The sequence below is a fragment of the Plectropomus leopardus genome, chromosome 22 (assembly GCF_026936395.1).
Source record: "Plectropomus leopardus strain MGB_pleo_1.0 chromosome 22, ASM2693639v1, whole genome shotgun sequence".
NCBI classification, from domain to species: domain Eukaryota; kingdom Metazoa; phylum Chordata; class Actinopteri; order Perciformes; family Serranidae; genus Plectropomus; species Plectropomus leopardus.
Window position 1 is genome coordinate 4,821,332 of NC_142197.1, and position 15,003 is coordinate 4,836,334.

Sequence of the window (15,003 nt, forward strand, 5' to 3'; positions counted from 1 at the left end):
GCTGTGTTTGACAACTTTGGAGTTGTTAGATCCATCTCCCACTCCTCACGGACTTTCCAGCACCTTCTATGACATTGTTTTCTGGCAGCGTTACAACCTGTTGAGTCACCTTTTTTCCGTGCTCCAGTGACACGGTTCAAACTGGTGGTGATGTGTTATTTAGCTCAGTTTGCTCTGCTATGCTGCTTTTTACACTGAAGAGATTTAGTTTTGCAGGTATTTGTTCATTAACCAAAGTATTGAGCCAAAAAGTGAGAGGAAGTTTTGAAAATATTTTTTAAAACATTTTTTGTTTTGTTTTCAAAACCACAAAATGTTAACCTCAAGCTGTTGATATGAACCGTGAAATTAGCATAACCAAAGTCGGTGGAAATCATTCTCGGGGGGGACGGTGAAAGTCTTCAGATTTTAGGTAGATAAATATCTCACTGGATGAGTGAACACCTGCTGGTAGTGAAAAGTCAGGGGATTCAACAGATTCACAGAGATCCAAAGTCTAGTCAGTATAAATATCTGTACTGATTCTCATGTCTGTCCATTTATAGACGTTGAGATTTTTTAGCCTGGACTAAAAAGGCGAACTGACCTACTGACATGGCCGTCCCTCATGCAGCACATGCGGGTAAAAGTCTAAATTATCTCCTAAATGGGGACAAAATTAGTTGAAGGGGTCTTGTACTTTACCAAAACATGGGGATGTGAAGCCTCGAGGGATCATAAGGCAAGGCCCTCACATGCATAGGAATACATGTTTGTGTGTGTGTGTTTGTCTGATGATCCTCTTCTGCTGCGGTCATGTTTTATGTCAACATCCATCAGACGCAACAGGATAATTTGAGGACTTCAAGAGTGAAACTGTAAAGAATGAAATGGAAATCTGATAGTTATTCCATTTTTTTTATTCTTGACTGAATCTGAGGGATTTTATTTTCACCCTTTTTGTATATAATCTCGCTATCAGGCCGCTTTGTAGACTCGGGAATCATAATACACAGCACACATGATGATTATCACACCAGATTTGCGATAAGAAGTGGCTCTGATATTTGCTGGATTTACAATATGCTGCTGTTGTTGACAGGTTCAGAGTGCGCACACCGCACGCTGCTGCTGCTGCTGCCGCTGCTGCTGCTGTTCTCAGGTGAACAGATGGAGAACGTGGAGAGAAATGTGAGCAGACGAGATGCTTTTCTCTGTCGGCGGAGGGAAACACGGATGGAGTTATACAGTAGATCTGTTCAGACACTGAAATGAACACAGCTGATGTTTGCCAGAGTAAAGATGGTGTCGCTGTGCCGTCAGGCCCAAATGCACTGAAAGCTTCTGATGTGCGTTTTTGAAGTACGACTTAAATGGCCAAACACACAATTCACTGATTCTCTACTTCGACCTTGTTACAATTTCAGACGACGTCAACTGACTCAATAACCATAGCTGTTTTTTGTTGTTTTTTTATTTACAGCTGCAGAAAGAAAAAAAAACTCATTAGGGCCTTTAGGCAGCAGTACCTCTAATGGCCACTAGATGTAATGTTCCCTCTGAAAGTACAAATAATAAATAGTGAGCATTTGTAAAGCGTCTTTCAGGGAGCTCAAAGAAGCTTTACGCAGATTTAGAAAACATGACAGAAATATAAAACAGTTGGAAAGTTTGCTGCGGATAACAAAATTAATTGAATCTATAGGCATTGGTGAACGACTTGGTGGAGTCCAAAGGTTTCTCTGACATGTAACGTCCTCAAATATGTGTCTTAGTGGCAAAATGAAAAGTATTGTTCCATCGATAAGACATTGAACCTGCTGTAGCTGTTTTTGGTCTCAACAGAGTTCCCTCTTAGAAAATCTGCATTTTTTCCCGACACTTTCGTCATGGAGGAACTGCCAAATATAATGCCCAAAGCAAAAACAAAAAAATCACCTTACTAGTCCGTCGACAAGAAAAGAATTATTCAGTTTAATTGGAGACTAAATGAACCTTTTCAGACTATACTTTCTTATACTATTACATATCTGCCAATACTCTGGACCTTTAAAAGTTCTAGTAAGGTATATTTTGGGTTTTTGGGGGGCTGTCATTGGCAGGTCCTGCGAAGATGGTCTGCTCCAATCACATTTTACTTATTTTAACCTTGTAACAAAGTTACAATATCAACCCAAAAATTTTTTTTCTAACATTAAAAACATAGTTAATGAAACCCAAACCATGATCTTTAAATTTGTCAGAGTGGCAAAGTTGGTATTGTTCCTAAACCAATTAAAACCTTAACCATACAAGTGTCAGATCAGAAAGACTTCTGTGTGTTGTTCTGGACGCACAAATTATGATGTTTAATTTAAAGAACCTGAATGATGTTTGCAAGTTATTTATTGGTGATTTAAACAGGTGATATGTACAGGTTGATTTCTATGCAGTCTTCCCTACAGTTATATAAAAATATAAAGCTGTGTGTCCAGATGTGAGTCAGCTGTCCATATGTGTGCAGTAACGAATGCTCGCTATCAGTACTTTCCATCAACTGATTATCATGGACGTCTCCACACCGGAAACCAACACACATGCACGCACACACGCACGCACGCACGCACGTACGCACGCACGCACGCACGCACGCACGCACGCACACACACACACACACACACACACACACACATCATGTTTGCCAGGAGATGCAGTCAGTTTATTTCTATCATCTGACTGTTAATTAAAACTGACAAAGAAAACACTGGGACGAGATTCAGGAAAACAGATTTACTCTCTTCATCTGTTGATTGCTCTCTCTCTCGCTCATTAATTCAACCATATGCAGGAGGAAATAGCACAGTGTGTATTCTGGCGGGCTGACAGCAGAGTCAGGGGTTTTCAACACACACACACACACACATATATATATATATATACTACCATTTTCCTATCACCGCACTTGTGATTCCCAGTCGAGGTATGCACTGCATTACCTTCACTTACATAGGAACCACCTTAAGACCACAGCTACATACTTGCTGATCACCCAAACCCTCTTTAACTATGATTTTAGGACATTTCTAGGATTTGGTGCTGTCCAGCCATCCAGCAGCACGTCATAACATCGCCAACAGTTCTGTTTGGCTACGTTGTCAGCCGATGACGTCCAGTGGCGTATCGTGCAAATGTGAAAGGTGGCTTTTGGCGTGAGTTTCTCAAGCGGAAAGATCTGCAAAACTTGCAGTATTTGATTATTTCAGAATGAGAATGGGCTGGACTTCCTTTTTGTCATCTTCACATTCAGAAAGATAAGTATTTCAGCGGTTACGGGTTACAGCTCCACCGACTGTTTGGAGCAGAAAAGTAACATTTCTTCCAAAGTTAACAAAGAAAGTTAAAGACTTCAATTAACCCAAAATGAGAAGAAACAAGACTTTGTGTGGATGGATCATTAGGTCTGTGATAAAATGCTGAACACCTATGAATGCATTTCTTACGGCTGAACATTAATTACGTGGATGTGTGACCTTCCTGTTCTCTTGACTGAAACAAAAACAGCGAGCAGTGACGGCCTCCATGCCTCACTCCGTCTGTCTGAGCTCGTCTTAATAAACCTGCGGCTTTGATGAATGAGCAGACACGACTTCAAACAGATTTGAATTCTGTTCGATGCCAAGAAGTTCAAGAACAAATGCTTTATAATAAGTAACAAAGAGGGATTCTGTTGTCAAAACACGCAGGTCTCTAACTTTACGATTTCACACCTGCTTATGTGTAAGCATCAGTATATATGAGGTGCAACAAAAGGTTTGAAAATGCTTTACACTTAAATTTGCACTTGGTCCTCACAATGACAGAAGTACAAGGGCACGCGCACACACGTACACACTCTGTTGTATGTGTGTGTTGAGGCTGTCAGGCTGTATATTTTTCTCTGCAGTGTTTTGGTTCAAAGTGGATAATTTATTACTGCAGACCGTGTTTGCATAGAGTTCATTAGAATACAAGGAGCCATAAATCATCTCATTGTTCTCTCTCTCTCTCTACACCTGTCTCACTCTTTCTTTTCTTTGTTTTAGCCTCACCTCTCTCTCTCTCTCTCTCTCTTTTTATTTTATATTTGACTCACGCTGATGCTCAGCTTTCCTTCATCAGTTTCTCCTACAGTCACAGAATTATTTCCTTCATCTGTAGTCATTTCCTTTGACCTTTCACCTCCTGACTTTCGCTTGTGATGTTTTTGATCCGAATTTAAAAATGGGTCTGCGAAAAGTGGGCGTGTCATAACAGTGAGGCTCGCCAGTGTGACGGTACGGTCAAAATTCAGTCAGTGTGTTTACATGTACTTAGAAAAAGTCAAATTATTGTGTTAGTCCTGGTTAAAACTATGAAAATACACATAAACATGTCAACCCGACCCCCGGCAAAAATCCGACATCTTTACACACAGCCAAACTTTACACCACATTTAACCCGAATCTGTTGAGACAATAGAAATGTTAACACAGAAAGAAAAGACCTTTAGCTGATGTTCTCATTTTAATGCAAAACAACACCTCACTTCACGCTGGGTCGTGTTTTTGCAGAATTACAATTATATGTGTGTGTGTGTCTATATATACATATATATATATATATATATATATATATATATATATATATATATATATATATATATGTGTGTGTGAGGGTATTTCTTTCTTTCTGTCTGAAATGTGAAGAGAGTCTCAGAGGAAAATATTTTCTTCAGATTCTTTATTAAGCTGGACACAAACGTCTACCTACAGCCTCCTCTGCTGTTTCAGTGCTGAAGGACAGGAGGTTTAATCAATAATAATGTGTGAGAGGAATACTGTTATATTTAGCTTCCCCTGTGTGTGTGTGTGTGTGTGTGTGTGTGTGTGTGTGTGTGTGTGTGTGTGTGTGTGTGTGTGTGTGTTGTGCTGCCTCCTGCTCATGTCCGAGGCTCATTAACAGACCATAAACAAACATCTAACACCCTGAGTGTGTGTGTGTGTGTCCACATGTGTCTGAGGCTTATTAGTGAGGTTGAACACACACTGCTGCATCCACTCCACAGTGGGCAATCACACACACACACACACACACACACACACACACAAACACACACTGAAAAATACACCTTGTGCTAAACAGCTATAATGAGCCACAAACATAGTCAAGCTACAATTATCCTCCGTCTAAGTGTGTGTGTCTGTGTGTTTGTGCGCGTGTGTGCGTGCGTGCGTCGTGCGTGCAGGTGTGCATGCATGTGTTTGTATAACACATTGTTGAATATAATACCAAAGGCAAGCAAAATCATTAGCTATATGTAAACAACAATTACATTTTGTGCACTGGTGTTCTGTATATGCAAATATATAAAAGGAGACCTAAAGGACAACATACACGGGCAATGGCGTGAAATGTGTCAATAAGTTATGCTAATATATATCTGGGATGCTATTATCATGATGTCAACAAATGCACATGATGAGATGACGTTGCATTAATTATGTTACTTTTTTTTTTACTAATATTTTGCTAATTTCTGGTGCATTTAATTTAAGATGCTCAGTCCCTTTCATGTTTTTGAAAACAAAAAAAAGAAAACCCAATTTGTGTTACAGGGTTAAAGAATATCACCAATTTTTTAGTCCCCAAACTTTAGAAAAGTGCAATAAAAATGGCTTCTTTAACACCCCTGAAATTTTTTCATTAATTAATTTTTTAAGTTTTAAATTTTATGTCTGTAATGATAAACAGTCAGTCCTACATAATCAACTATCAAAGTAAAAAAAGAAAGAAAAAAAAACACAAATCTTGTCTTTGCAATAAACATTTTGCCTTAGTCGATTTTCTGCATAATAACGTTCAAATGTAACATATTCGTGGTTTGCAGAAACGTACAATGTTTACCTTTATCCTGGCGACTGGGTTGTAAAGCCTTACGGCGCATTAAAAAAATGAAATGTTACGTTATTTAAACTTTAGACTTTTGTGCCGACAGCCACACAGAGTAAGAAGCCAGTGCACCAATACGTTGTCGGCTTTAATCCGTTGGCCATACGAAAAATATACAATAACTAGAGGCCCATGCTTTAAATTATAGAAATACTATACAACCCAGTGCACTTTTGCTCATGTTTTATTTAAGCTAGACTATAATTTATTCATGTTGTGTACATGTTTATGTTGGATGGAGCTGTCATAGAGTCGGCTCATTGGAAGTGTCATATGTAGTTCAGTATAGTAAGGAGAGTAGATTATTCAGCGCTATATATTGTGATTCTCCTTGTCTGTCTCATCAGGATGAAATGTCTCGCTCTGATCCGTTTTACTTCTGTTTCCATCTAATTGACAAGACTCGCTGAAGCACACTGAAACACACACACATAAACACGCACTGAGCTGTGTAGTTTTGTTGTTGTAAATCAAAGGTTTCATGGTTGTGACAGATTGGTTTTGCCAGCCGGCTTTATATAGCAATTTAAACATCACACACACACACACACACACTCCGCACACACATAGTGAATAATGGGAGTGCGGCAGGACTGTCAGGAAAAAACAAGAATATAAAGAGGAACGATCAGAGTCACAGAGCTGAAAACACTAACTGTCTGTCTGACAAACTGTCTCTCTGCTCGGTTCTGTCTTTCTGTCTCATCTCTTCACTTTATCCTCCCTCCTCTCTCCGTCGTCTTCCAGCAGGTTTCAGACCAGAATATCTTTGTGTCGCTGAAATATTTTTCGGCTGTCACAGAACCGTCAGGGCAGCAAATTAACTACGACTACTACTCGCTACTTTCAGATGCAAATAAACTCTCTAAGACGTGCGTTTCATATTAATGACTCGCATTTTCCAAAAGTGCAAAACTACAAAACATCTTATTTTCATGACTTTGGTGAAAGTTACCAACAGTGACTCTCGCCTGCATGTGACCGAACCACAAGCAGCTTTAACCCTTTAACAGTCAAACTAAGAAATACTGCTGCAAAACATTATATGACATTATAGACAATAGCATATGTTAACAAAATGCAACATTTATTAAGAAAAAAACAGACATTTTCCTTGTATAATACTTTGTAAAAAGTGCACAAGGCAGTGTAATATAATAGAAATCTATAATAATAAAAAAGATAAATGGAATAAATAGATGCAAATAAAAATTTAAAAAAGGATTTATGGTCACAAAAAAATGGCAATGATTTATAAAACAAATCAGAAAATACACTTCACTCAATAAAATAAACAAATAAACAAAAAAAAATCATCAAAATAAATACATATAATAAATACTTATTAATATTATAGTAATATTACTAATATTATTACGTATCAAAAACAACACAGGTATATGGTATAAAAAAACAATAGTAAGGTCAATATAATAAAATAGAACTAAATAGAATTACAGTATCATCAAAATAATAGAAGGCATTGTATATAAGCATTTGTATAAAATTAAATTGGATTTTGCCAGTTTTTAGTGAAGCAATTTGATCGCAAAAAAATGTCCACCGTGCAGTTGCGATGGCTGTTAAGGGGTTAATGGTGATCCTAACTTTGGTGCTGAAACTGCGCCGATTGTCTTGATCTCCTGTGTGTGAAGCATCCATGTTTCCACTGACATGGATGTAAACTGGAAGTTCAGCTATACTGGTGCGCGGAGGAATACAACCGTGTGGCGGTATTTCAAGTTGTATTCCATTTCCTGTCGATCTATAACTCTGCTGCACAGACTATTACCCAAATGAAGTTTCAAACTTACCGACATTTGGCAGGTGGCCACAGTTAACTCCCCAACCTGCCAGTCAGACAAAGATTAATTAAACAGGAGGTTGGAGAGTTTGCTGCGACTGTTGTTCATAGCGCTCATTTCAGATTCAGCCAGTCAGGGTTGAAGACACTGTGAAAGTCTTTTTAGTTTCACAGATGTGTAGATGTAAACAGTATTTGTGCCAAATGACAAGCAGGACTCATTGCGTGTTGGCTGTCATGGAGCTGTGAGAAGCTCCATCCAAACAGAAAGTGAAAATCAGATTCAGTCCCTCTGCTGAAGAGAGGGATGAATATTTATCACTGAGGGTCAGACGGAGGGAGGAGAGGAAGAGGAGGATGATCAAAGGCAAAGATCTGCTTTGTTCTGTGAGGGAGAGGCAGAAAGAAAGAGGTGAAGGGAGGAAAAGATGAAGGTGCTAAAACAAACTGAGAGAGAGAGAAAACAGCAGCTTTTGTCTATTCTGCTTCTTGTTTGAATTCGGTGCGTCACTGCATAATTAGTTTGAAATTTGATGTTATTCTCAGCATGCCAGCCACTGTGACGTAATTTCAGTTAATTAAACGTAGTTCATTATACTGCTGTGTCACTGTAACATGGTTTCTTCAGCGCTGTTTGTTGTCGCAGTGAAATATTCTCCCTGGAGGATCCCTGAAGCAGCACTGCTACGAACACTGACATGTAACAAGCTGCCACTTTAACTGCATTAAGTGGTTTCTGGCTATTGGGGGTCAAAGCAAGCAGAAAAAAAGACATACAGCCCTGATATTTCTTGGTGTCATGGACTATATTATTCCCTGGCTTACTGACAGACAGCGGCGCCCTTTGATTGGTGGAGGTTGTTAAAGATTTGTGCGCTCAGGGAGTAAAGTTTGAAGGTACTGCTCAAGGCTGAAAAAACACCGTGACTTCCTGTGCGTGTCTTCAGGGGGAAAAGAGGGTGTCTTGCTGACTTACAGTTCGGCTTTGGTGGTGTGTAATATTTCATACCTTCCTGAAATTCCATCGGGGTATACAGTTTATTACGTGTGCAGTGCTAACTCCACCTGACAGTGAGTGTGCTACTTACTTTCAGCTTTTCAGACTAAAAAATACACAACAGAAACCCACAAAATGTTAAGAAAAACAATATTATCACACCCGTGTTCTTTATTAAAGGGAAATATAATTGTGCACCATTTGAATTTCAGACTGGCGAGGCTTAATTACCTTTTTAGCTCATCATAAAGCACATTTCATTCAACTTGACAAACAAAATAAAACTCATCCAAACTGTCTTGGTTACTTTAGCTAGTAATGTAGTCAGTAACTCCACTTTTCTAACAATCACTTGCTCCGGTTTGGTCTAAATAAATCCTAAATTCACCAAGTTAAATGTAAAAAATGTGCCGTTATTCCCCACAGTCTCTCTCTGCCGTTACTGGCCACCAGCTGTTTACAGTCCTGTAACTTCTCCTTCCACCACTAGGTGCCGGAGTGTCTTTCAGCTCAGCTGCCTGTTCCACCCGTAGACCGGACACTGAGCTCTGGTGGTGCGTGCTGTGCACTGCATACAATGAGTTTAATAGAAAGAGGAGCACCTGTATTTATGAGGGTATTGAGAATCATACCTTCGGGAATGTTAAACAACTTTTAATACCATGATATCATGATACAGAACAAGACTACTTACAGTATTCTGCTAAAGATGCTGGCTTTGAGTATCAATCAAAGATAATAGACTCACATGAATTATTTTGATATTATTTGGGAGCACGCACTGTACAGTTTTCAGATTATTGAATGAAGCAGTAGCACCTCTGGGAAAGTTTTTTGGCCGACGACGCCTCCACCCAGACAGTCCTGTATGAACGTGTATGTCTGTTGGCGTTGTCCAAGATAATATCTTTGTTTCTGCTCAGTATTCATCCATCTGTCTCTGGTATTTTCTTGGCTTTTACTAAATCTTATCGAGAGACCTCCCTTCATCTCTCCATCTCTCTGTTTCCTGAGTCATCATCATTCCTCCTGATGTCGGACTTTTCTCTCTCGAATCCACCGTCTCAGCACTCTTTCGGGTTCAGCTTTGCATCATTTCCATTTTTGGCTTCCCTCCACAGTTTACAAACCCCACCCACGATGCATACGTGTAACCACGGCAACAGCAGAACCATGGCAACCCGGGTCAACTTCCCCGGCAGAAATGGCCGACCCACTGAAGGGCCTTTTTTTTAAATGTTTTAATGAGGCTGAAACAGGATGAGAGATGACAGAACAGCTAATGAAGACAAAGCGTGTTGTAGAAACCACAGAAGTCATCATTTTTAATTATTCCAGAAGTAGTAACCACTATAGAGGATTAGTCCTTTTCATTGACTCTGTCACTGTGAAACTAAAAGTGTAAAATTAATTATATTTTATATTTGTCAGGAGGCCTGAACAAACTGTACCAGCATGAAACCAATTTGCTTAGAACTGAAAACTTAGTGACCCACTTCTAACATTCCCATCCAGCAGGATAAAGGCTACAATCCTTTTCAAAGCTGGAGAACAAAAATCAAATGTAAACTGTCATGTTTAATGAAAGAAGAGCTCAGCAGCAGATTGTCTGATGGAGGAAAAAAAAATCAAAGAGCTGAAAACTGATTTTACTGCAGTTTGATCAGAATACTCAATAATTTAACAGAAAAGAAATCTCGCTAAATACGTATTTGATCCTCACTTTTTTCAGCAGATTTAACTCGTCCCGTGGTTATATGGGAGCGCACGACTGTCTTTATAGTGCTGACCGGGGGTTATTACTGCGTGCAGCTGCAAGTACAATCCATCACATGCAGCTGCTGTATTGTGTCGCTGGTTTGAGGCGGGAGAGATGTTGGCAAGGGCAGAAAAAGTATTCATAGAAGCGTTCCAACATTGTAAAAATACTGTTACAAGTCAACAGAATCTTAATTAAAGGGTAACGTCTCTATTTTCCAACCTGGACTCTGTTTTCCCATGTTTTTGTGTCTAAGTGACTTATGGGAACAACAACTTTTGAAACTGGTCCAGTGTTGAGCAAAAGCGCTGCAGCCAGCAGTAGTGAAGCTGCATTTTAACCGCTTGGACCATCTTCACACTGTCAGTGTACGTCCACTAAAAGTGTTTGTTTTTGTCACAGACAGACTCAGATTTTTATTCTAAGTGTTTGACATTATGGAAAGGATAGATAGATCTTTTTGTTTAACCAGAAACAGACCCAAAATCTCCATCTCCAAACCCCCCAGACTCCATTTTCGGAGTTTTATTTTGTTTCTTTTGACTTTGAAAAGGTGCCATTCTTGATTTTTCCAGGAGATAATACCTGTGAGCAGAGCTGCATTGCGAAAACAAGGTTTATTGGGAACCAGTCTCAACACTAATGGTCTCATTATTCTTTAGCCATTATATTGTGCAATCAGCATTTACTTCATAATGACAAGTTACAGCAAATAAAACTTTACAATCGCCAGTTTAAGTGTAGTACTTTAGTAAATGTATTTAAATATGTAGGTACTTTCCATCACTAGTTGTGTGTTTAGTTGTAAATTAGTTGGACTTGTGATTATTGGTGCTAACTTGGATTCAACTTTGGGCGTGGAAAAAAGTTAATGATGTCGTCATGCTATTAGTACATTCATTTCACTATAATGGTTTCACTATAATGGTGGTGAGACGGCGCTTATATAAAGTGTAAATTAGCCTTTTTCTATGTAAACGTTTTTAATGCAAGTGTCACCTTATTAGGTGAATCCATGTAAAAATATCCTGAAATCAGCAGCCCTGATGTACCTGCACCACCTTAATCTAAAGCTGGCACACCCAGAAAATCCTAACAAATTTGAGTTAAGACCAAATAAAAAAATCTTCTTCAGACATTACTCTTTCACGAGTGCTTTGTTTTAACTGTTAACTGGATCAAAACAAGCAACAGAGCAACGCTGCTCACCGGCCGATTGAACAGTTTATCCATTCTTTCACTGAAAAAAGGGCATAAAGACTTTGGATTCTAATGAAATTATTTTATTATTTAAGACCAAACCCCGCCGCCTGTCACAACAATGTGTCGGTATGTAGCCCCATCTTTAATTAAAAATTGAAGCTGCCTATGGTTTTGATGTTTGGATGACATTCAGATGCTCCAGAGGTTGAGGGCCACTCTGCATATCTAATGGGCTACTTCATCAGCCAGCTGACATGAAATTGATCACTCTGTGTATGAAGAATATGTGCTGCATTAATATTTGGCCCTGATCCGTATCCGTCATATATTCAACAAACTGAATGCTTCCTAAAAATCTGAGATATTTGTGTTTAAAAGTAAAAATGAGGTATTTTTAAATGGAGTTCTGCAGAGACAGAGCACAGATTGAGCTGTTGAACTCTGCCTCACACGCCTCATCATGCGGCTTCATCTGGCGGTGTTTTGTTCTCCATCGAGCGCAGCGTGTCTCCGGTGTGACTGGAGCTCCGCCTCAGGGAGCTGAACCGGCCGCCTGTTGAGCCAGGCAGCGGCAGCAGCTGAACAGACTGCCAGCTCCCACAGGGTGGTCGGTTTGAATCCCTGCCCAGACATAGAGTCAACCCGCCAGGAAGTGGAGGAAGTTAATATGCATGTGTGAACACTTTGCACACATGCATTCCTCTGCTTCACAGGTGGAGAGAGTGGACTCGTTTTAATTATTCAAGATGGTTCAGTCTGAGGCAATGCAAGTTGATTTAGCCCTTAAAAGATATGAGAACTGACGGGCTAAAATTGAATATGTTAGAAAAATAAATGAATGAATTGTAAAAAGAAATAAATAAAATAAAAAAAACATGCAATGAAAGGCAGAAAGGTGGGATTTTAAAGAACTGAGAAGTGGTAAAATACACCAAGATATTCTAGTTTTAATGTATTTTAAATTACCACGTGTTTAGTTCTTTAACCCTTTGAAACCTGAACAAATTTGCTTAATTTCTTTCAAAAGTATGGGGAGAAGGTACTGAACAACAAAAGAGGAAATTACTCAAAATTAGTAAAAAGTGCAAGAAAATTACTTAAATTAGGAAAGACAGACAGACAGAAACTGGAAAAGTTTTTAAAAATCATTGTAATAATTTAACATAGTTTAAATCTGTAATTATGATAATTATACATGTAGTTTTTCTTGAGACAAATTTCCCTTTCTTTTATAAAATCATTTTCTAAATCTACACATTTCTTGCAGTTTGTGGATTTTTTTTTACCAGGTTGCTAATTGAGTTTTTGCTTAAAAGGTTAAATAACTGTGGAACAAATACAGTATGTTGACTCAAGTGTCAACACTTCACCCACAAATGTTGAAATGCACCCCCTTAAAAAAATTAAAAAGAAACACCCTGAAAATTAGCAAAAAAAGTTTTTAAAAAGTACATAAAAAATAAAAAAGGAAATAAAAAAAAACTACAAAAAATATTAGATAAGTTTTAATTATTTTTTTCTGTAACATGATTTAAAAAATATATTTTAGAGAATTATAAATATAGTTTATTAACATTTTTCCTTGTTGATAATATCTCATAATCCGCTCTCAGCTAATGTTCAGATCGAGCGTGCGTAATATTAAAGTGGGCCTTAAGGGTTAAACTTTTATCAGAACGTCAAGTTGAGAAAAAAGTTTTAGGACGACCTTACACCAAAATATTGAGCTCGAGGGAGAAAAACTGATTTTTTCCCAACTTTTAGTGTGACAGTGAAATCAGTTGGAAAGTGGTGTGACTGATGAGCTCTGATTGTACACGGGCCAGTTTTGTTGTCGTGTGAGGACAGAGGTTGTTGTGGCTTCACGTGGACAAACTTTTGGCGACATAATTAAACTTGACTTGTTTCAACTGCAGAGCAAAGTGATGCAAATTGGACTTAAACACAAACACACTCTCTCTCTGCTTTACATACACACTTTGATCTGCTGAAGGACAATTTAGTGCGGAAACACTGAGCGCTGCCAAACATACAGAGTAACACACACGCTGTGCTGAGGTATCAGCCCGGATGTGTGTGTGTTTCCTGCTTTAATGACGGTTAAAGTGATTTCGAAGTAAACTTTTTTTTTTGTTTTGTTTTTTTAAGATCGTCTGCCACCCGCTCTGCAGCCGGCGCTTTAGAGGAAACGATCAGACTCAGAAACAAAGCTGGCAGAGACACACATTTGTTCCCAAACGTTACACCGTTTTCATTCAGGCGGTGTTGCCAGGAAACAGCCCCGATCCAAATGCATTACTCTCGTGGCCATACGTTTCACTATCAGCAGAGTTCAGTCTATTTTCTACGTGCTCCGCCTTTATTAAACTTCACTGTTGCTTCGCCCTGACGAGGCTCCGCGGCGCTCCGGAGAACAGTCCAATCAGGTGCTGGGGTGCTGAATAAATGAGCGCCAAACCCACGGCTGCCTTTTGTCCAACTTTGGAGCAATTTTGCTGGTTGTCCTCCGGCGTTGCTCATGAATAAGAGCTGGTTCTTGGGGTCGGCTCAGGACAGACGCTCTGCTGGTCTCAGCTGGTTTGGCGTCATCAGGTGGAGACCAAGTCAGTCCTTCAGGAGAGCAAGGAGACTAACTCTCCCTAATTAAAGTTGGGCTTTGTTTTTCATTGTCTCCAAATGTGGCACCTTTTTGCAGTAAATATGCTTTGTGGTATTGTGAGTTTCAGTCATGTCATCAGCTCCGGGGATGGGAACACCGATCTGTTTAAAATATCTCAACAACTATTGGACGGATGGACATGTAATTTTATGAAGACACTCGTGTTCCCCAGAGGATGAATCCCAGTCACTCTGGTGATCCTCTTACGTCTCCTCAGAAGCCACCATGAGGTTGAAATTCTTGTTTTTTAGTGAAATATCTCAACAACTGTTGGATATCAAAAACCAACACTTTTGCAGTGCTTTTGGCGTAAGATCTCTAAAAGCCACCATTGATAGGCCGCAATATATCAGCTGAGAACGCTGGCAGACAGAATGGTTCGCCGTGTCCTTGTACGCCGCCAAACAGCCACGATGAATCTGTGGTGGCAACATGATACGTGGACGGTTGGCGTCATTTTTTTTTTTTTATTTAGCAAATTTGAAATTGCTGAAACTCTAAATTCAGATGGAGAACATGATAAACATCAGAAGTACTGCATTTTAATGGCATCTTTCTACCTTATTAGATAAAGCACTTCACAATTTGCTTTTAATTCACCCATTCAGACACGCATTCATACACAAACAGCCCAGTCGTCAGAGGAAAATGCTGGT

General features: G+C 39.2%; 1 protein-coding gene across 2 annotated transcripts in view; it reads left to right on the top strand.

Annotated features, from left to right (window-relative positions):
- The window catches only part of trhde.1 (thyrotropin releasing hormone degrading enzyme, tandem duplicate 1), a 201,330-nt gene that overhangs the window by 122,487 nt on the left and 63,840 nt on the right, over window positions 1-15,003 (top strand). The gene's annotated exons all lie outside the window — the stretch shown is intronic.